This window comes from Excalfactoria chinensis, chromosome 21 (assembly GCF_039878825.1).
Source record: "Excalfactoria chinensis isolate bCotChi1 chromosome 21, bCotChi1.hap2, whole genome shotgun sequence".
In the NCBI taxonomy this organism is placed as follows: domain Eukaryota; kingdom Metazoa; phylum Chordata; class Aves; order Galliformes; family Phasianidae; genus Excalfactoria; species Excalfactoria chinensis.
Genome location: NC_092845.1, coordinates 4762392 through 4784535, shown reverse-complemented (window position 1 = coordinate 4784535; position 22144 = coordinate 4762392). Strand labels below are relative to the sequence as shown.

At 47.2% G+C, this 22144-nt stretch overlaps 1 protein-coding gene across 2 annotated transcripts in view; it reads right to left on the bottom strand.

The window, feature by feature from the left end:
* ARHGAP32 (Rho GTPase activating protein 32) overlaps nucleotides 1-15383 on the bottom strand; it is a 127096-nt gene extending 111713 nt beyond the window's left edge. For both annotated transcript variants that reach the window (XM_072355023.1, XM_072355026.1), the window contains exon 1: nucleotides 15165-15383. The gene's annotated coding sequence lies outside the window, so the exon portion shown is untranslated. The remainder of the gene's footprint in view (nucleotides 1-15164) is intronic.
* Between the last annotated feature and the right edge of the window lie 6761 nt (nucleotides 15384-22144).

Here is a 22144-nt window from a genome sequence, read left to right as displayed (position 1 = left end):
AGCTTATTATGTCCCAGGAGTGGTATCACAGCACAGGTGTGGAGCTTGAAGCAACACTAGAAAGCCTCTTCCATTGGAGGAATGATCAGCCCATGTGCCCAGAACGTGATCTTGCTGCTCACATCTACATTTGTGTGCAGGTATGCATGCTCAGCTATTACTGCCAATCAATATATGAACACATTATTTCAGCACAGGAGCAAGCAAACTATAGAAACTGAAGCCATGCTTAGCAAACCCTGATCTGCAATGATCACATTCTCCTGTCCTACACAGTCTGCATCCACACACGCTGTATCCAAACCTGCTCTCAAACTCACCCGCAATTAAATCAAATTGCTGCATTTCGAAACTCCACGTACAGGTTTCATATTCTTGAATTTAAAGCTAAGCTGAAATAAACCCAATAGAAACACTCACTGCACAGAGATATATTTATTGCTCAGATGCAGGGCACAGTTTGGTTGCATCCTTCCTACCTATGAAATGGCAGAAGTAAAAAAGGATCCGTGGGGAATTACAACATTCAAACTGTCTCCCAGGGGAAAGAAGAGAGGAAAACAACACAAAGCAAACACAAATACGACTTCATTCAATTGCAGAAGACTCCGAAGTGAAGTCATTTTCCAAACACCCACATTCAGGCCGTGATTCACTCTACCTTCCGGCTGGAAGCCAGCACTGCTTTTTTAGTTACTATGACAATATTGATGCCTCTGTGCTCTTTACGTATACAGGTGTTCCTCCAAAAATAAACAGTCTGTTCTGGGGGTAGGCAAGGAGAGTCTGGGCAAAGTTACTCAAAAACATTCCTCAAAAAACACCAATATAACATTCAAAACCTGCTGAGAATGCAAGGAAACAGCAATCCACCATAGGAACTGCCTCTGCAGCACAACACCTCTCTGAGCTCCGAGTGCCCACCTTGCAAAACTCCCCTTGGAAAGACACAGCAACTCCCAGCCATAGAGATACAAGTCTTAACAAACCCTCACGCTGCTCCAGCAGTCTGACCATTTCTCCCTTGGTATTACAAGGGCTGCATTAAGCTTAATGCACGGCTGCAGTGCACAATGACAACATGCAAGCCGTTGTCACTGCCTGCAGAAAGCATCAGCGTGACATTTCAGTCCCCAGATGCAATCCATCAAGCCAGACCCCCAAGGAAACAGAGCTGTCTTCTCAGAGAGCATTTCATCTGGTGCCGAAGGGCTTACAGGCACTCATACATCGGATCAGCTTACTGAGGAGTTCCTGATAACTTCAGCAATGTTAAAATCAACCCCCCGTTCATTTGAGATGAATCTCATTCAAAAGATAACTTTGACTTCTTCACAATTGGCAAGCAGGCCAAGAAGCCATTGTGTGTATGTGTGCATGTAAACAGACTCTTCTTTTCTATTGTTCCCATTGACTAACAGTTTGCATCACAGTCCATACCACCACACTACGTGGGAGTATCACAGCCTTCTAAATGTGTTATCCCAGTCAGACAGCTACACATTACCAGCCCTGTTTTATAGAAATGCCCATAGAGGTGCAGCTTCTTATCTCGGCCACAAAGATAATCCAGGCAATGAAATAAACCAGGTTAAAAATTAAAACCCCCCCGCCTTCTTTCCCTGCAGTGGTTATTTTTGCTGCTCACTGAACCAGTTCATTGCACATTTCCAGAAATAGTTGCACTGGCTTAACTCAGAGCAGACAGGGAGATGCAAGAGCAGCTGGCAGAGGGGAGGCTGAACAGGAACAGATTGAACTCACCTAAGCCCAAAGAGACGACCAGCAGCATTTGTCCCGCTCATGGGTTACTCCTAACCCAGATCAGGCACTTCAGTATGATCTGCTTTCCTCTGCAGCTGCACAACACCAAGATGCAAGTGCCATCCCAACTCACAGCTGCTGGGCCAAGTGCCTGTTCAGTCACAGGCCAGCTTTAGCCAGCTGATATTACAAGTTCCCATAGAACAAATAAATAATACAAACCCATCACTGCTTGTATTATTTTCTTTGCAGGCCCAGCTATAGTTTCATCTACAGTTTCAGTCTACTACCTGCAGCTACTGGGCTCCTCTATTTTTAAGAATGCTTCCCAGGTTTGCAGCTATACTTCTATATTACACAAAAGCCAAGCAAAGGGGAATCTTCTGTGTACTTAAAGAGCAACACTAACACTGCGCTGATGAATGCTTTTTTCTGTAGCATCTCTCTTGTATTAGAAATCAATGTATTGAAGTCAATGACAGCAAGGAGCCGAAAACAGTCACTGTCCTTCTGTAGGAGAGATGGCTATTAAAGGCACTGAGTTGTCCAGCCACATTTCAGATGATTTGAAAAGATTCAGACTATTGCTTTATGCTGCTCTCATCAACCCCCCAGAGCTATCAGCACAGCAAGATGTGTGTCCATCCCTGGATGAGCTGCTCTGAGTGCTGTGCTCCATGAGTGGCTCCAGAACAGAGCTGGGAGACTCAGCACCCTCAGGTTACATCAGTAACCACCACCTACACAACAGAGCATTGTTTCATAGGGCTTTCCTTTAAACAATGGCCAAGGTTTATTTCCAAGGCTAACAAAGATGTGCAGACACATAATAGGAATAAACCTACAGAGAAGTCTGTTGGTCTTATCCTGCAGGGCCATGGAAACCTGCAAAATAAGGCTATGCTCTTTACCAGAATTAGGCTGTAAAGGACCCGAGGGAACTTCCCTCACATCCTATTTGTGAGGACAGTCCTGAAATGGAAATGAGAAGTCCTTTATAGAACTGCTCCATCTCTCCCCAGAGGTTGTGACAATCATAAGGGATAGACACGGTCCCACAGAGCTCTCACTTTGTACAAGTGGACTTCTTTTGCAAACTCCTGAGCATGGCAAGGGCACACACACTCCCTGCAGGGCACTGATGGGGGGTGGAGGGAAGGAAAACCACCACTCTACAAGTTTTGGGGTTATAAAACCAGAGGCCGCTAATCAACTGAGCACAGAATCAGGTTCATCACATCTGTCAGGTTCAAAGCATTACCTTAAGCCAGGCTTGGCAGAAGATGACATTCTGCAGCCTTTGCTATAAAGCCTCCCTTCCTGACTCCATCCCAGCTCTGCTATTCCGGCAAAGCTTTGAAGTGTGTGAGAAAAGCTTTACACTGACCAAGTACAGAAGGAAAAAGCAGAGTCAAAACATTCCCCATTTATCCCCTTCAGAACGAAAGGGTTAAAAACCCTCATTTTTAATGTAACAGGATGGAATCAGGAAATTCACCTCTATAGACCAAAATCTTAAAGGCTGGATGCAAAATGTCCCCTGACTTTTGTTGGCAAAGTCCTGAGTCAGGAAAGGCATTTAGAGCTCCATTTAAGAAACAACAGCAGCACCTCCTTATTTATTGCTCCCCAAAGCTCCAGACTGCCCCTCTTTCTGCTCCAAATATAACCAACACAACCTGATTTAAATCATTCGTAAATAAACGTGGAAGTCCTTTCCTATCTGCCTTAATTGGTGGCTCGTTTCACAGCGCTGCTAAAGGATTTGGGCTCTCTTCCCTTCTTCCTCCAGCTAAATTCCTCACTACATTCTGCCGCTCTGCCATTAAGCTTTACCATGCAAGCATGTCTCTCCCTCATCTGTTACCATAGCAGCCACAAGAAGCAGAATGCACTGCTCACAAAAGATCACTCCCCCCACCTTCAATTTATTTATACTCAAGTAACCCACTGAGAGCTGACAATAGCAATGGCTCCAAACTCACACTACAGGAGGAGGGATTTTTTGATTCTTTTTTAACGTGTGTGCTACCAAAAAGAATCCAAATTCCTCTAAAGGAGAAAAAAATATATCCTCAGCTTCTTAGGATTAACAAAATGCAATCGCAGATTTGGATACGATGCTGATTTGGAATTAAAACAGCAGGCAGAGGGGGGAAAAGCAAGAGGCTTAACACATCCACTGCTTCAGTGTCAGTATCTGCTGGGGAGAAACTGGTTATGCACACAAGCTCAGTGCAGCTGTTAAGTTGTTGGATTAGAGTACAAGTGAACAAGCTTGCACACAGACCCTGAAAGACAAACAGCTAAAAAAGTCCATCCCCAATTAAGGGTCTTTGGTTCTGTTGGGGCTCAGCCCTGCACCCAATGGGGGGGATCTTAGACCCACAGAGTGCCCAGCTCCCACAAGAGCCCACAGAACTGACACATCTAAGGCAATATGAGGGAATTCCACTTGAATCAGAGAAGCAACAAAACATCAAAGAGCGCAGAGACCTTCTGTGCCATTGACGACACATTGTTACTAATGCACTTAGCACCGGTTAGCAAAGAGTGAGAGCTTCAGCTTTCAGTTAATGATAGCATCTTCAAGCCAAGGAGTTACACGGCAGCATCACATCTAGACGAGAAAGTCGTTTTGAAATGCTCGGTGTTCAAGCGCTGAGCATCCTGTTCCTAAGGATCTTTCATGTCCTTTGCAAACATCACATGAATTAACCTTATCATTCTTCCCCTTTCTGAGTCTGAGCAAATCTTGCTCATCAGTCATTTGCTTTCTCTGTTCATCTGTTTCACAGCAGCATTTGGGACTATTTAAAGTAAAAGTGACTGCAAAGAGTTCTCAACTGCTCCTATATCAAAAGAAGGGAAAGCTTCAACTGCTCTGTCAACACTTCCTCCAAAGAATGGACATCAAAAAGGAAGCAGGGTTTGTTAAAGACACTTCAGAGGGATTCATCTCCACTTCCACAACACGGACATCTCACCTCCCTTTTATATAAAAGACAACAAAAAGCAATCTAAGAAAGCTTCTAAAAACACGGGCTAAATAAACAGGTGTGTATTTTGGTTTAGGGTCATTTTTTGGTTGTTTAATGAGAAGTAATTTGACAACTCCTTGTTGTTTATTAACCTTTCAGATAGTTTTCATCAGAAAAGATAAAGTTCAGATTCAATCTTCAGGTTCTGTTCAAGGAAATGAGGGCTCGACCAACATCCATATCTAATAACCTAATCCAATAATTTATCTATCACCTATGCAGTAAGCAGAAAATGCAGTCATTTAAATAGCCTAAATAAGTTCACTTGTTTAGAGGATGCATTACCTTTGTGAGAAGGAAATAAAGAAAAATGGGGTCTAGCAAGGGGGGAAGGAGAACACGAACTGCTTCTCTCAACGTGAATGCTCACAAGGTGACTGATTACTGCAAGGGAAGTGTGACAGGTAGCAAGAAATTCTGACAGCTTTAATGGAAATGCATGCCCACATTTCAATCAGGCTGTTCCCAATGAGAACAGGGAAGAGAAAAGTTGAATCGGAGTGAAGAGAACTCCTCAATAATATATACAAACAATGTATATATTCAGTGCTTTCTTCTTGCTGGAAAACTGCAGAATCCACAGAAGAAATTGGACTTTCTATAGAAGCTGGGCAGATGAACACAAGCCCTTCTACATCAGTAATATCAAGACCTTCCTTCATCTCTTCTCTATATAAATCCATACTCAAGCATTTGTTCCACTTACCTTCATGTGTACACACAGCCACACATCGGCTTAAGTAGATTCCTTAAAGCAGTTGTTGAGATAGCAGCAATAAAGACAAAGAGCATCCTCACTGCAATGGCTGCACAGCAGTGCCGGAAGGCAGCAAACCCAGCAGCTCCTGCTATGGCACTGGGAGTTGTTCCTGGAGCCCTGCAGGCTGCAGCTGCTGTCACAGGTTTTAAGATGCCCCATTTCACGTTGGTTTTCCTCCTCTTTCACCATAGACCAGATGTTCAACAAGAGCTGCCACCTCTGAGGTCCTTTCCCCAGCCTCACTGATTACTGTTTCCAGTTGGTTTCTTATTTCTGGAGAGAACCAGGCTGACTTTGAAAGAAGATACAACGCTTGACTCGATACTACAGAGCAATTTCTCATCTGCCTGCCCGGCCAACAAAAACAAACAGTCACAAGCAGATGGGATAAACAAAAAAAAAAAGCAAAACTGTAAATTGAATTGGCCAGGGCACTGCTGGATGATGCCGACGAGTACTTAATGGAGTTAAATGTTAAATAAATAAATAAATCATTTCCTTGTCAGTTCAGACACGGAGGTGGTAAATAGCACCGTATGTCATACCATATGTCAGTCAGCAACAACCCTAATAGATCAGCAGTTGAAAAGCATTTGCTAAAGCTCCACGTTACCCCCGTTCCCCCATACAAATGGAGCACACCTTGCTGGATGCATTGAACCAACTGAACCTTCTGAACCAACTCAAGAACTCCATGCATCTCTTTTGCTGGGAGCACCACGCCGTCAGCAAGTTCCTCTGAGATGACGAGGTCACCAGGTAAAGTCTAACAGGGTTTTCTGGCATCAGTTATGGGATTCTGCTGACTTCGCTCTTCATACTTCAGAACTCTTCAAACTTGTTTAACCGGTTGCCAACTGTTTCTGCTTTGCCCACATTCATTCCTCATGCAAATCGGCGCAACCAGCAGCAGAAATTACAGCGCCTGCTGTCAAAGCTGGAGTTCACAGCAGGAAACACCAATCAGGGGCTGCTCGTTACAATGGAGCATCCCAGGACGTGTAAAAACTATATGGCATTTTGGAACAGAATCAACCTGACCTTGGTTCTGCCATGCCAGCACCTAACACAGACATGAACACTGGCTCCATGTAGGACTATTTGGAGAGATGGCTGCCTTCCCATGGTAAGCACTATGAACTGTTTGCAGATCAGTTGGACAGCCTCAGTTTTGCTTTAGGCATCCAGACCAGAATGTGCTCTTTGATGCCAATTAACAGCGACCTACAGAAAAGCTTTGAAAACTGAACATCTGTATTAATTCCTCTTCCTTATTTTAAACCAGGAAGATTAGAGGAGGGAGACAGAGACACTTCCTATCCAGGGCTGTGTATTCTTCTATTTGCTCTTCCTGCAACAAAAAAGTTGCAAGCCGGGCTTTCTGAGGTGCAGTTCTGCATCCTTGCTCTCAGCGTGCACACACACAAACCTACACCATGTTGTGCCTCTGGAAACATCCCAAGGGGAATTCCAACATGCATATGCATAAGTGGTAACGCTCAGATGGAAATTCAAAATGATGCAAAAAAGAAGAAAATGACAGCTTCAATTCTTGATGATCTTAGTGAAAATCGTAACACACCAGCACAGCTTTGAGGAGCAGAGCCAGGAACCTCAGAGCAACCAACCCAGCACCACTGCAACGCAGCCCAAGTGAATCCTCTCACATCTCCAGGTTAAGGAGCTCCTTGTTCACCAATATAGGGAGGCACTTTTAATTCCCCCACAGCGCTATTATGAAGATTAATTAAGGTCTGAGCAGTGCTTTGAAGATCAAAAGTGCTGCGCTGTTATTTGTTATTAAGAACAACAAAGTGCATTTTCGTTGCCTGCAATTGAACTTCATAGAGAAAGCAGTGAAAGCACACATGTGCTCAAGTGCACAAAGGAACTCTCCCTGCCCCAACAAGCTGGGATTTGCCTGACTGCATTTTTAGTCACCAAAACCCCATCAGTAAAACTATACCCATCCCTTTGAAATATCCTAAAGGCCTTAAAGAACACAACCAACACAGTTTCTCTTCTGATTCTCTTCCAGGATAAGTTTTGCCTATCAGATATTTCAGCAGCACCTCTCACCCTATGTGCAGCCCTAGAACTGCTCACATGCTGCCATTAGCAAAGCACTTCAGAATCATCTGCGTCTTGGCAGCACCTCCAGCAAACATGAAAGCCGGGTAAATTAACAAGAACTTCTTTTGAAGAAAAACCTGGAATACCCACACCCAAACTGTGCTTCCCTGGTTCAAACAGCTGCATGCAGCAGGAGCCCAAGCTCTCCAGCACCTCAGTGCAGGGATGTAACAACGCAGATGCTTAAAGCAAGTAAGAATGGCAGCTATTGGAGCCAGAGGGCAGGGAGCACTGACAGCTGACATCACCCAGCCTGCATCACCACCTTGCTTTACAGAAACTGCTAACAAAGGGACGGGCATCTGCAAGATGCTGAGCACCTCCTCACCCCTATGTCAGCCAACATCACCTCCTCAGGAAACACTCGCATTTTATTACATTATTTGTTGGCTCCGTTCCTATTACCTCGGTTTGCACTCTTCAAATCTGCAGCACTTTCTTGTTAAAAGCACAGATAGCAGATTGCGAACTTCTCTACTTTCCTGAATGCTCGCAGGAGAAAGTTGTGTTATATTTAGCAGCCATATGGCAGCCCTCCTCCACACACATTCTCTGGAGATAAGAGCTGACAAATTAAGTTTCCTATAACACCAATCTATATGTTTGCATTTCCTGTTTTAATCGTAAGAGTTAACTGTGGCTTAATTCTTCAACCTGGTGTTTGACAGAAGGGAAATGCAAGGGGTACCTGTGCTGAGAGATGGAAAGCAGGGAAGGTTACACTGTAACGTGGGTGAATACACTCAGAAAGCCTCCCAGTGCTACTCCAGACGGCTGCATTACCCACAAATTAATACAGCATGTCTATGAAACTGAATGGCCAAGGATCTATTGGATACACACTTTACAACTGCTCTGTGGATAACTGGTGAAGCATCAGATAAAGAGCACTTTGCACAGTGAAGTCTTATTAAAAATGAAAGGTGATTTGAGCAGTTCAGCTTGCTGCGCACCTATCAGAGGGAGAAGCAGAAAGTAAAGCAACACCTATAATGCTGTAGAGAGCTTCAGAGATGCAACACAACTGTTACACAGCTCAACAACACTTGGAGGAGCCAGGATTCACACACTGCAAGACATGAGGGTGTGTTTCCCTTTAGCACAGCCTAACCTTGCAGAAACTGCAAGCAAAGGCTACGAAGAAGACAAGAGCTCTAAGGAACAACAGAAAGTATTTGAGATATTTTGCCATTTGGGCCAAGCTGGAAAGCAGAGTGAACAGACAACACAAAAATCAGAATAAACTCCAACCCAGCCATGCACACACACATGCAGAACCAATGGAGACTGCAACGCACAGCATGCCAGGCAGCACAGCTTGCAGAGAAGGAGCAATTTGTTCAGAGCACTGATTATTCCTGCCTGCCTTCCTTGGAGAGATGACCACTGAAAAGCAATTGTGAAATGAGAGTGCAGACAGAAAGAGGGGAAACAAAGTGCTTCCTGGGCCAGAATTATTCACAGATAACACATACACAACAACAAGGAAAGCAAATACATCTGAGCACGTAACCAACCAGTACGGTTTCTTCAAGGAACAAGAAGGAAGAAGCCAATACAACCATTAAAACAAATAATAATTAAAAGAAACCTCAGCTCAATAAAACAGTGAAAACACAAACTGATAGAATAACCATCCCTACATGATTGATAAATCAAACCAGAGCTCGGTAGGAAGAACAAGTAAGAAGTCTTCCAATTAATTACTTTTCTTGCTTTAAATGCGGTTATTAAACCCTGCTGCAGAAAGATGGAGGGGAACGCACAGCTCTGCTCTCCTGGCAGCTTTTTCCCATTCCTGAACAATTCCTCCTTCAGATGCACAGCCACAAAGGTTCAAAGGTCCCCAAAGCCTTTGTTCTCCATTCCAGCAGAGCTACAAACAAACTTTTGTTCCCGTTTCTTCAATGAAATGGGCTGCAGCAGTTACCAGGAACCTCTCCTTCCACACGAAGCTGCCTCATGCATCATTCAGCTGAAAGCCTATGGAATCTCATTTCCACCTCAGGAATAAATTAGCAGGACTTAATGTGAAATACAACTACTGATTGAACTCCTATCGAATCAACCTCCAGCAAACACATCAAGCTGCGTATGGATACGAGTGAGGAAGAATCAATGCACTTTGCTGTACAAAGTGTATCAAAAGATGTATATGCTTAAATTCAAACTCATTCATGAGTTCACCTGAGTGAGAACGTTCTATATATCAGTGCAGAAGTGAGCTCTGTCAACAGTTCTAAAGTAACACACATACTTTTATTGCATACACACCGAAAACAACAACACACCAAAGGCTGCAATTCTTATAGCACAGCCAGGGTGTGAGGGATGAGATGGTAACCATAGGGATTGGAAGGAGCACCAGACAGATACCAGACTGCTTTCCAAACACAAAGGACTGCACCTCTCATTTTCCCCCCAAGAGCACCTGCATGCACCTTGAACACCCTGAATATTGAGGTCACGATGCAAACTTATCCACTGCCAGCAAGCATTGTTACCAAAGTGAAAACAAGGCTTCATCATTCTAATAGACACTCATTTTGCTGCTGCTAAGCATAACTCAGATAATGAGATACACAGGACATTAAACACTGTTTTCTTGAAGAAACAGGAACTTCCAAGTGAGTTCTAAGAACCCAGCACCTTCCTGACAGTTATCTTGAGCAAAACTGATTATCTCAATCTGCCAGTAAGCTATGACAAAGCTTTTAGAACGCCACTTTCTATCCCCGCATCTTAAGAGCAAGACACCAGCAGTAATTACATCACTGTCACCTTCTCTGCGCTGCATTGTGGGAATAGCACCACATCTGTGCTGCTGACTTACCCAGCGACACGAGTTTGATTCACAGTATGAGATGTCCCATGAGCACGCTATGTCTGGAAGAAATGTTTGCCTGCTTTATTCTTGCTGCAAGGCATAAGAGCCTGTAAAAGTCCAAACCAAGAATAACACGGCGCTGACAGTTTGCTGATCTGCTATAAAGCCTGCTTAAAAGTAAACAGAAGCACACAAGATAAATCTGAACCATTACAGCGAGTTTATCCACACACTGTGCTTCATATTGTGACCCTCACATTGCAAACACACAGCCAGGAAATCCAGGGCCATATCTCAGGCTGCGGTTGACCAACTGACCCTCCATCCAACAAAAAACCTCAGGGATGTTTAAGCACTTCATTTTATCCTGAAATCCCCAAGAAGGCAGGCTAAAACGACTTTATTTTCTCCAATTCTTAGAAGGGTTATTAATGCATACTCTAAATCAGTGCTTTTCCATCCATAAAGATAGAAGGCTGAGGTTTGGAAAGGTAAAAGAAAGGGCAGTCTAGGAGGAAAGGGAGGGGAGGCACTGCAGCTTCCAGAGAGTACTCAGTGAAGCCAAAGCAGCAGCACCAGTGGATGGGCACAAAGGGGAAGTGGCAGAGAGCTCCATCTTTAGATGAAGCCACCACAAAGCTCCACTGAATCGAACTTCTTCCCACACTGCAGCACGGACTCAGAAGGATGGGCTTCCCTCTTAAATCTATTCATTTCTTTCCTTAATCTATTCTTCCTCAGAGAGAGCAATTAAGATGACAAGAGGATGAATGAATCATTGATCGGTAATTTACGCTGAACTATCCCTTCAGCTGGAGGCTTCAAGCTGCAGCTCCAAATGCTGCAGTTTAGCTATGAAAACAAAACAAACTGAGCATGGGCTCCTAAAACAACGGCTTCAAAAGAGGAGATCTGGAGGTACCTTTTCCCTAAGCTATGGGTTAAAAGAGGGGCAGCAGAGCCATGCTGCTATAACATCCACAGATGAGACTATAAGGCCCAGATTTACATGTGCCAGTAAACAGCAAGAGAACATCCAGTGAATGCCAACAGCTCGACATCATAATCATCACCTGAAAAACGATGAATACACTCAAATAGAAGGAAGGTAGTTAAGATTGTGCTCCATCAAAAAACAAAACAACGTAAGGAAGGGTTTGCATGGCATATTTACCAAACTGGTTACATCAAACCTGGTAGTGTTGGTTTATCAGCTTAAACAATCAACACCTAATTAAGTGTGCATTTAACAACTAGGTAATAAAGTTTCTTTGCAGGGAAAATCAGATTGCAGAAGTCAACGTCAGCTTAGACACGATTAACTTCCTGTCCACTGCTGGGAAAGCAAATCCAATTTACTGAATACTTCAAAGGGCAGTTTTTAATTAATTTAGACACTTCCAACTAACGTGACGCCGCATACACACAGATACAGCAAGCTGGTCTCATTGAATATATGCACAGACTCCAGGAACAGAAAGCATCAAATAGCTGAAATACAAGGCTTTGTGATGCTTAGGAACAGCCCCAGCCCGCACTGTATGTGTATGGCAGAGGTTTTGAGTTAAAAACAAACACACACACACAAAACAAACACTGAAAAGAAACAGTTTCAACCAGACAAGCTCGAAATTAGTCGATGACTGCCGACCTGCAGCTGGACCTCCTCAGGTTATGTCATCCTTCAAGTGCTGGTTGGCTGGAAGACCTCATTTCCACAACAATAGCTGGCTGGTAATAAGATGCTTCTCCTTAGTGCCCACGGCACGCACATCCCCCGTGCCTTTGGCTCAGGGCGCACAGCCAGACAGCTCCAAGATTAGCATCACAATGGCAATCGCTATGAAAATTAACATCCTCAGACCGGCCGGACCGGAGGACCCGCTTCACCCCAGGTAATAAATGGATCTTTTTTTTCCTCCAGAGAAAATAGCTGCTGACGTTCCAAGCTGAGAAACACTGAAGTTTGTTCCTTTCGCGTTAACGGAGTTCACAAACGGCCCTGGGGCAGACACCGCCATCCCAACAGCGACACGGAACAGCTTTCAAGGCAGGCGCTGAAGGCACCACGTGTGCTCGCCTTACAGATCCAAGTCGTGCACGGGAGGAGAACGAGCTCAGCTCTCAACCCCTCCATCAGCTCGCTGCGATACCACGCCGAGGTGCCGCACAAAGCCGTGCCCACGGGCACCCCACAGCACAGCCCAGGACAGCAATCAACCCGAGTGTCCGTATGCAAAACTTCCAGATTTCCCCACGTTTCTTTGCATCTCCCCCTGCCTGAACCCCGGGATCATCCAAAATGGGATGGAGCCAACAACTGTGACACAACAACATCATGGGTGAGACCGTGCTAAGAGGAAATGCAACCAAAATCATCAGCCAGTTCATGCAGAGGCCAACATCTTCCTCTCGTTTGTGGAGAGGAGGAAGTGAAGGCCAAGGGAACCCACAGCAACCTTCGTCATTTATACAAACATCTCTAGGAAAAGCACTCCTATTTTTGGAAATAGGTGTATTGAGACCCTGAAAAACACACAGAATGGTTGTATGAATACAGCATGGTGCCTGACTGGAATCATCTCCACAATATGAGCTGACACTGCATGCAAAACAATGCATTTAAATGGCAAAGTAACGTTTCTCCTTCAGAAGGAAAACTCAATGCCATCACTCTACTTCCCCCACTTGCATTGCAGGAAAACAGAACGTTCAGAACTGGGATGTGGATACCTCACAGTCCATCAGGAAGATACACAACACTGCTACATTCAGCTTCAACCATGCACACAACCCTACAAAACCCATCTCCTCAGTGGTAGTTCTGCTGACCTGCCTCAAATACCCATTGCTTCTCCAAAAGCTTGGCAAATATACTTAAATAAACAAATCTGAACTATTTAACAGCCATTTGCTTCTGGCAGTGAACTAATATTTCTGTACATTATTAATTTCATGTTAATACTTGCAGTTCCATTGCACCCCCAAATAATAGGGGTTACAAGGAGCACGTTGTCAGAGCTTCTCCATTTTCCTTCTTCCCATTTCATTATCTGGATCACTGTATGTCCTCAAAGCAGTAAAATGATTCCCCCGGATGGCTCCAGTGCATTTCAACTTCATAAAACCAACAGACATAGATGGATGCACGCTCTGGTACTCCATAAAACCTTTGGTAAGCCTCATGAAAACAAATCATTCCAATCACGAGAGCCATTTGCTTGCTCTTTCTCATAAAGGATACATAATAATTTACTTGCCAGTCAAAATAAATTGTTCAGTCAGGCCTAACTTAATTTTGCTAAACTACAATGAGGAGACATCTGTGCAGCAGGAAAGAAATTGCATGACACAAAACAAGTCCATGTAGAGCATTCATCCTGCCTCTGTTCCTGCTCAGAACTCCCACACTCGGCAGATAACTCTCATCATGGTCTCCAAAGCTCCACCATCCTGCTCCATGCTGGAAGGAAGGCCAGTTTTGGATCTCTCCATTCTTATCTCTCTCTTTCTTGAAACGCAATAGCATATTTAAAGGTTTCACCTCTTTGCCTTTTCACGTTTTCCAATGAATTGCATTCTTCCCAATGACAGCATTGGCCAACACCACAAGCTGGGACTCCCATCTGCAGCGGAGGCCATCCAAGTCTCTGTCCAAAGTGCTGTTTTCTGCACTACCTCATGAGCAAAGTACAGAAGCTCAACAAAAGATGAATTGATCCCATCACCCTCTTATAATTAGAAAGCCATCAATCTGGTTAAGGAGCAGGAGACTGAGATACGAGATAGATTCTCTGTGGAGAAAGAGATGGGACGGCAGGGACACAAGGGCACAGGTAGCAGCAAACCATCCCTGCAGAGAGCCATGGTCAGGGATGGGGCTCTGAGCAGCAGGTGGGGCTGTGGGTGTCTCTGTGTATTGCGTGGACTGGGACCAGACAGCCTTTGTGTTCCTTCCGACTCAAACCGCTCCACGAAACCAGCAACCTAACTGGGAACACGCACCCAAGCTTCAAGGCACACCTGACGTTCTGCCCAAGCCACAATTCACCCGCAGCTCTACGGGTCCTCCCTTTGAACACCCAACACCGCCATCCCCACCGCACGGAGCCAACCAGGGAAGCCATCCAACCCGGAGCACCCCACGCCCTTCCCGCAGCACACTGCAAGCAGCCCCGGAGCCTCGGGGTGTGCGGGGATCCCCTCGCATCGGGTGGGGGGGCTCTAAACGGTTCCAAAGGGCCGCGCGCCCGCCGCACAAAGGGCGCTGAGCGCAGCGGAGGATCCGACACGAGGCGGACGGCAGCGGCGCAGCTCTGCGCTCCGAGGAGCCCCGCACGGCCCCGCGCGTACAGCCGGGCGCTGCGCTCCGCTGCTTCCCACCGCCACCGCGCTACGGTGAGCAAATACGGACCGACCGCTCCGCTCCTCGATGGAAAAGGAGGGGAAAAAAATTAAAATAAAATAAAGAAAAAAACAAGGACAAAACGAACCCACCGGCAGGAGATGGAGCCGCACGGCGCTGTTCCTTCACTCCCCGCGCGCAGCAGACGCGGCCCCGAGAGGCAGCGCGGCCGTCGGCGCTGACAAAGCCCCCCCACCCCCCACTCCTCCCCGCAGCGTTCCGCCCCGCTCTCACCTCGCCCCGCCGCAGCGGAGGCCCTCCCCGCCGCCTACCAGCCTCGTGCCGCCGCCATGGCCGCCGTCCGGACAGGTGAATGGGCGACGGGCGCAGAGCCGCCGGGGGACGCTCCGGGAGGGGGAACCGCATCCAACCGGCACACACCCCCCTCACACGCGCGCTCCCCGGCGCAGAGAAAGGCTCCGTGCTGCACCGGGGCCCATGCGCATTGCTTCTACCCGCCCAGCTCCGCCCCGCAGCCGGGGAAGGGCGGGCGCTGCGCGGCGGCGGAGGGTGGGAGGGGGCGGTTGGGTCGCGCGCGTGATGGCGGCCGCCGGGGTGGGGGCGCGGCGATGGACCGCGAGAACGCGCGGCGAAGGAGGGGGTTTGGGGGGGGGCGTGCAAGGGGGCTGCAGGGTGCGGGGAGGATGCAATGCATGCAGGATGCAGTGCATGCAGGATGCAAGGGGTCTGCAGGGTGGTGCTGTGCATGCGGGGTGCAGGGGAATGCAAGGGCAATACAGGGTGAATGGGGACTTGCAGGGTGCAAGGGGAGCTGCAGAGCATGCATGGAGCAAAGGGACTGCAGTGTATTCAGAGTGCAAGCAGCCTGCAGCCAGGGGGAACAAGGGCTGCAGCAGGGGCGGTCTAAGTGCGGCTTGGTGACCGAATTGCATAGAAACCTGGGAGCATCAGGGCTGCTGGTGGGGGTGCTGGGCTTTCGCATGGGCAGTGAGGGCAGGGTGAGTGCTTCATCTTGAACCTTAGCCTGAAGCTTGAGGTCAAGCTGGTGGAGGGAAAGGTGGCACTCCCATGGGGGGTCGAGTAGGGCACTGCGGGCAGTGGGGTTGTTTGGGGCTGTCCCTGCAGTGGCAGCAGGAGAAATGGAGCCGTCACCATTCTGGGCTGTGCTTTGAGAGCCGACCCCAACTGCTCATAATGGCAGTGTGTTTTATAGATGCTTTATTGTACCATTAGCATTGTCAGAAACACATGACTTGGATTTTGCTGGCTGTACACGACGTGGAAAATCCTTCCTGATAATTATCCCTGCCATTTGGTGACCGCAGAGGTTAAACATCTGATGGCTGCTGTGCATTTATTCCTCTATTGCAAAGCAGTTGCTCTGCCTGCAGCGTGGGCCCCGAGGCACAGTGGGCAACAGCCCTGAGCTGTGTTGGCATGATACACACAGTGCACCTGGGCTTACATGGGCTGCAATGCATGCTGACCTCCTGCTGGCAGCAGTGCTGGCATTGCAAAGGCAACATGAAATGGTGACTGAAGGCCATAAGGGGGGCCCTGGGCAGCCTTAGCTGGTGGGGGGCTGCCAGCCCACAGCAGGGGTAAATGATCTTTAAGGTCTCTTCCAGCCTAACCAGTCTATGGTTCTATGATTCTGTAATAAGCAAGCAGAAGTTCTGAGTTGTGAGCTTTAATTTAAGAGAACAATGGCTCTGAGACACGTGCAGTGTGTGCTGCAGCAGATGCCAATGGGCAGAAATGTGGTTAAGGACATGAGTGGGTTTGGGTTTCCTCTCTAAGGAGAGGTATCAGACAGCATCCCCTGGTGTAGGGAGCAGAGCTGTGTGGGCTAATAAAAGAGGATGCAGAAAGTGTTATAAATTAAGATGATGACAAGGCAAAGGCATGTGATTTATTGTGCTGCTGTGTGCTACTGACAATTCTGATCCTGTCAGACCCGACAAGTTAATTAGGATGAGCCAGGACTGTACCCACATGGCACTGCTGATAAAACCTTGGGGCTCCGGAAGCGGCTCGGTTCACTCCATATATAGGAGGCTGCAGTCTGAGTAGCGTGCAGGGCGATCCCTATCCATGCAGGGCTGATGTGAGTGGCTCATAGATGCCCGGAGCATCCCAAGGTGACAGAGCCTTCCCCTCTTCTGGAGATGCCATCATCTCTTTTGTGGTTTCAGCTCTCCCTTGTTTTGACTGGCTGTCGCCTCGTGATGCTGGTAGGGCTTCTTTGTTGCTCTTCCCATGCGGAGCATTTTTCATTATGCCTGTCTAACTAAAACCAAATGGTGGGCTGCACATGGGAATGCAGCTTGAGAAAACTGCAGATCAGAGCAAGGTCCTGGCTCCGTGCTGAGGATCCCTGCTGCACTGCCCCAAACTGCCTCCCCCCAGCTGCTCCTGGTGGGCGGTTTGCAGCTCACTGTTGCCTTTTTTTTTTCCCCTGTCTGAACATCTTCACTTTAATAAAATCTATAACCAAGGCAGAATGCTTTCCCATCCCAAATTTTCTCTCTGCTTCTTGTTTGCTCTTTCCTTCATTGTGTTCATTTTGTGGAAACATGTAGAGGCTCCTCGTGATGCAAGGAGGCTCTCCAGCTGCAATGGGCAGTGAAGCACAGAGCCCATGTGAGCAGTTCACCCTGATAGGAAAGGACTGATGGGAGCTGCTCCAGTGGGTGCCATGCAGAGGTTGCTGCTGGGAGCCTGGAGGGGCTGTCTGCCCTTCTCCTGTTGGTCTGGAGGTCACCAACCCGGTCACCTCATCCAGAAGTGAGCTGCCAGAATGGGAATGGGATTTTTCCTGACTTAAAGCTTCCAGTGCTTGTGGGGCTCTTTATCTGCAGCAACAGTGGGAAGCTGCCCAGTTCTGCCCAGAGAAGCTGCAAAGCAGTGCTGTTATGTAGCCTCAAAGCTCTGCTTTGCTCCATACAAGCAGCCTGGTTGTGGTTTGAGAAGGTTTTCACATGTGATAATACTCTGTCTTTCCTTCTGTGCCTTCACATCCTTTGGCTTTTAATTATTTTTCTTGGAATCAAACATTTTCCCACTCCTTTAGAATTATTACTGTGCTGTCACCACTGTGGAGACCCGTGCCCATGGTTAAAGAAAGCAGTAAGAAACGTTAGGAGTGTAACTGAATGTATAGACTTTCAAGGCCCTGAGCCCCTTTGTGTTTACAAGATATTCTTAGTGTGTGTGAGGAGGCCCTGGGACCGTGCAATAAAGGTCAAGTGGGTATAAACACAAATAGAGCAGAATATGATTTTCTGATCCACTCTGTCCCTGTGATGCTCAAATCCACACGGATGAACGCACAGCCTGCAGAATGGGATTCTCCCACTTGTTGAGCTTGCTTCTCCTTGCATGGAAATGTGATGCTGTGCTTAGGATAGGGTAACATTACTCTTTTGCTTGCTCTTTCATCCCCCATTCAGTGTCTCCAGAGCTCTCCTGGTGCTTTGCTGCACTGGAATTGCTGTGACAGCAGCTGGCTGCCTGGGTCCAGCACAGGAATGCTTCTCCAAGAGAGCAAACTTAGGGCAAGCACACTGCAGCTGGTGCAGCCTGCTGAGGGGGAGGTGGGGCTGTATTGCAGCCGTTGGCCTGTTTGCACGATTCCTTTCTTTAGGCCACTTGTTCCCCACTTCCTTGACTCTTGCAGACTCGCCATTGTTTCAAGCGCTGGTTTCGCAGCTGTTAGATGGGCATTGTGGGAAAACTGAGGAGGATACAGACTTAAAACATTGTAACACAGCATCAAGTGCATAAACAGCGGGGAATACTGCTCAGGGAAACACGGCAGCATCCTGGAATCCAGCAGTGCCACACATTTGGTAGCAGTCTGGGGCAGCTGTGGTGGAGCTGGGTGCTGCCTTTGCTCAGCAGTTTCTCAGCTGGGAAGGAGGATCTGATGCACTGTGTGATGGGCACCAGACGTGCAGGACAGACCAGATCCCAGCTTGTTTTCTAAGCTGCTCACTTAGTGCTTCTACCCGTCATATTCAATGCAAATTAGGTTGTGCAATAACTCCTGTATTTATGACTAACTGTATGTGGCCAGAGCTGCCGGTTTCTATTCGAGTCTCTCCGTTGCCCACAGTGTGAGCACAGCAGATTGCATTAGGCCAGAGGTCTTGTCACACAAGCTGGATGGGGATCCTGCAAGAAATGCAGCCCTGAGTTCTGCCCTTCCAGTCAGAACCAGTGGAGGGCACAGCATAGGCACTGGAAATGCCATGTTAAACTTCCATTTATCACTTCCTTAAACTGGAGCACTTTGGCTCCTTGTTGCAATGCAGCATCTTCTCCTTGGCCATGAGCTCTCTGACAGCTCAGTGTCAGCTTGCAGCAGATGCTCCCACTGAGAGCTCTTTTGCCCATAGAGGCTTCCACATGCAGTTGTGTTTCCATACCTCACACCAGAGCTGGTGCTGGCTTCTGAGAGAGGGATAATCAGTTGCTGCCATAAGTTCCTGTTGCTCAGTGCCGCACAGGAATTAGCACTGCAGGTTTGTTTGGAGGATAAAAGTATCTATAAATATGTATAAATTTCTGCAGTTATTATTAGAACAGGTATTTAAATCTTCTGGTGGTTGGGTGTCCCAGATACAAACTGATGGGAGCAGGAGAAACCTCTTGCAAATGAGATATTTGGTAACGTTTCATCATAGGTGTTGCTGGTGTAAATGCATTCTCTTGGGCTGGGCATGCAGTTACACTCAACCAGTCACAGTCAACCATTTATCTGATCTTCTGCAGAAGTTATAAATGCATTACTTCACAAGTGCAAATCTACACGGCAAGCTGGCTGTGCTGGGGGTGTTTCATAAAAGAAAGAGCTCTGGGAGGGTTTTTCTGTTTTAGAGCCCATCCTTTAGTCTTATTATCAGTGATTTAACTAATCTAGTACCCATCCAGCTTGAGCACCGTGGGCATCAGGGCTTCAGTATTGGCACCACCTGGGAGCAGAAGGTGTTTGTTGCTGATGCACATTGCAATTTTGGCTGTTGGCATCAGCTGCCCCCACAGGATTGGGATAGGAGAGGGAGAAGTCCTCAATGGAGGGGGAAAAAAAGCCAGATTAAATCATGTGCCGGTCGGTAGAACAGACAAAAAGGAAATGATGTGAACTGTGTGTGGGAGATGTGTCACGTTCCACCCAGAGCAGGCGTGGTGTTCCCCTCTGGCTCTTTGTTTCTTTGGGGCACAGCAGTTACAGGGGTGAGTAAACCTCTGTCTGCATAAGCAATGTCACTCCCAAGGGCAGCTCCGTCTGTGTCCTGTACTTGTCAGTTCAGACAGTGCAGGTCTGTTTTCCTTGCTCTGTCTGGAGGTGGGTGGGAAGTGCATCTCCCTGCATCTGGAGATGTGAGAGTAAAGCTTCCTTGTCAGCTGTGGCCCTTCTGGAGCTCAGTTGTGCTATGGAAGCTCTCAGGCTGTCCTTGGAGCAGAGCCATGTGCTATCAGTCCCCTGAAAATCCAAGTTGATTTAATATGTAGGTCAGAAGGCACATCCCAATTGATTTAATAGATGAGAGTTTTGTTGCCTAATTTTGTATCACTGGAGCTGCTGACCGTTTTTGGAGGTAATACAATAATAGCTTGAAGGTAATGTAATAGCTTTGTTCTCAGCACAGGGACTAAGGAGGGCGGCCAGGTATTGCTGCCCCATGGGCAGGTGCAGCTCTCATTTCCAGTTGCATTAATAAATAAAGCACCTGCTGGGGAATTGGGTTATGTCTGAGCATTGCTGTGCTGGGAGAAGAATAACGAACAAAGAGCAGAGCTTCAGAGCAGAACCTACCTGTTGTGTCTAAGTGGGCTGAGCACAGACAGCACGTGCATCTCTGCTGTGATTCCAGACCAGAAATCAAGGCAGAAATCCTATGGGGTGTTCCCCCCTGTGTTGTAGCCCTATACTTTCCTCCCCTCGCAGCCCTGAGCACTTTTGCCTCTGAAATTAAAAAGAAGCCTGGATCTGACTGAATCATACTTCATTATCTCAGTGGGCAGCAGATTTAGGAGCTAGATCCGCAGCAAGCATTTATTACATTGTGTGTCTTCTGGGGATAGCTAATTTTTTATCATCAGATTCTATGACTTAGCATCATAATTAACTGTTAGGCACAGAGACTCCAGTCAAGAGCTGCTTTTTTTCTTTCTCTTCCCTTTTCTTTTTAAGCCTGCTTGTCCCAATAGCTTTTCTGTTCTCATTTGTATGGAAGTTTTGCACAATTCAGTGCCACGTAGCCAATGGAAATGAGAACCTGCAGTTAATCCACCAAATGCACACTGTGAGGAGAAGCTGCTCCATCCCTGTGTGATGTCTGGGAGGACAACAGGCACTGCTTGTTGGGTGGGGATCTGTGTGGTGTTGGTGCCAGGGATGGCACCCAGCATATGGGAGGGTGAGGAGCAACAGGAGCTGATTCCCTGCAGGCAGCAAGTCAGCAGGGCTTCCTGCAGGCAGCAAGGGGTGGAGAGGGAAGCTGTGAAGGAGAGCAGCATGAGAGCAGTGCCCTGAGCTGCAGGATGCATTCAGCCCTTGCTTTGCTGTAGGCAAGGTGTGACTTTGGTCGTGCATCCTGTGTTTGCCTTGGCATCCATAGAATTACCTCAGTATTTTGTGATGGAGACCTTTTTGGATGCTGCAGCATGAGGGTATCTTGTTGCTTTGTAGTAGAAGTGATAAAAAGCACACAAAGCACAGAGTGAGCGTTGATGCCCTTTCAAACAGAGCTCTTCTCTCCTGCGATGCTGTTTGGCTTATTGCACAGGAAGGAGCATTGCTGCCTGGCTCTACCACAGCCCCATTGATCACAGTTTACTTCAGAGACCATTTATCTCACTGCCTCGTGTTCTTGGATCAGATACAACACCCTTTGGTTCCTGTTGCCCTTTTGTCTTTGCTTGTTTGGCTCTAAACACGTTGTTCCCTGAGCAGAGGCCCAGCTTCCCACCTCTCCCATGTGGCATCCAATCAGGGATATTGGGTCTGAAGCAATTAGTTAATGAGCACTGGCACATGCTAGGAGAACTGGGGCTGCTGATGAGAGTTTCAAGCCTTGTCAAGGCCTTTGTGCTGGTTCACACTCTGCTCTTCTCCTCTCTTTTCCAACCAAATCATCCCACATCACCACACAAACCCAAATCCTTGGGCTGTGCTTCAGCTTCAGCTGGAGTTCCAGATGGGTGATGGATAAACAGCCCGAAGTGATGCACCCAGCGCTATTCAT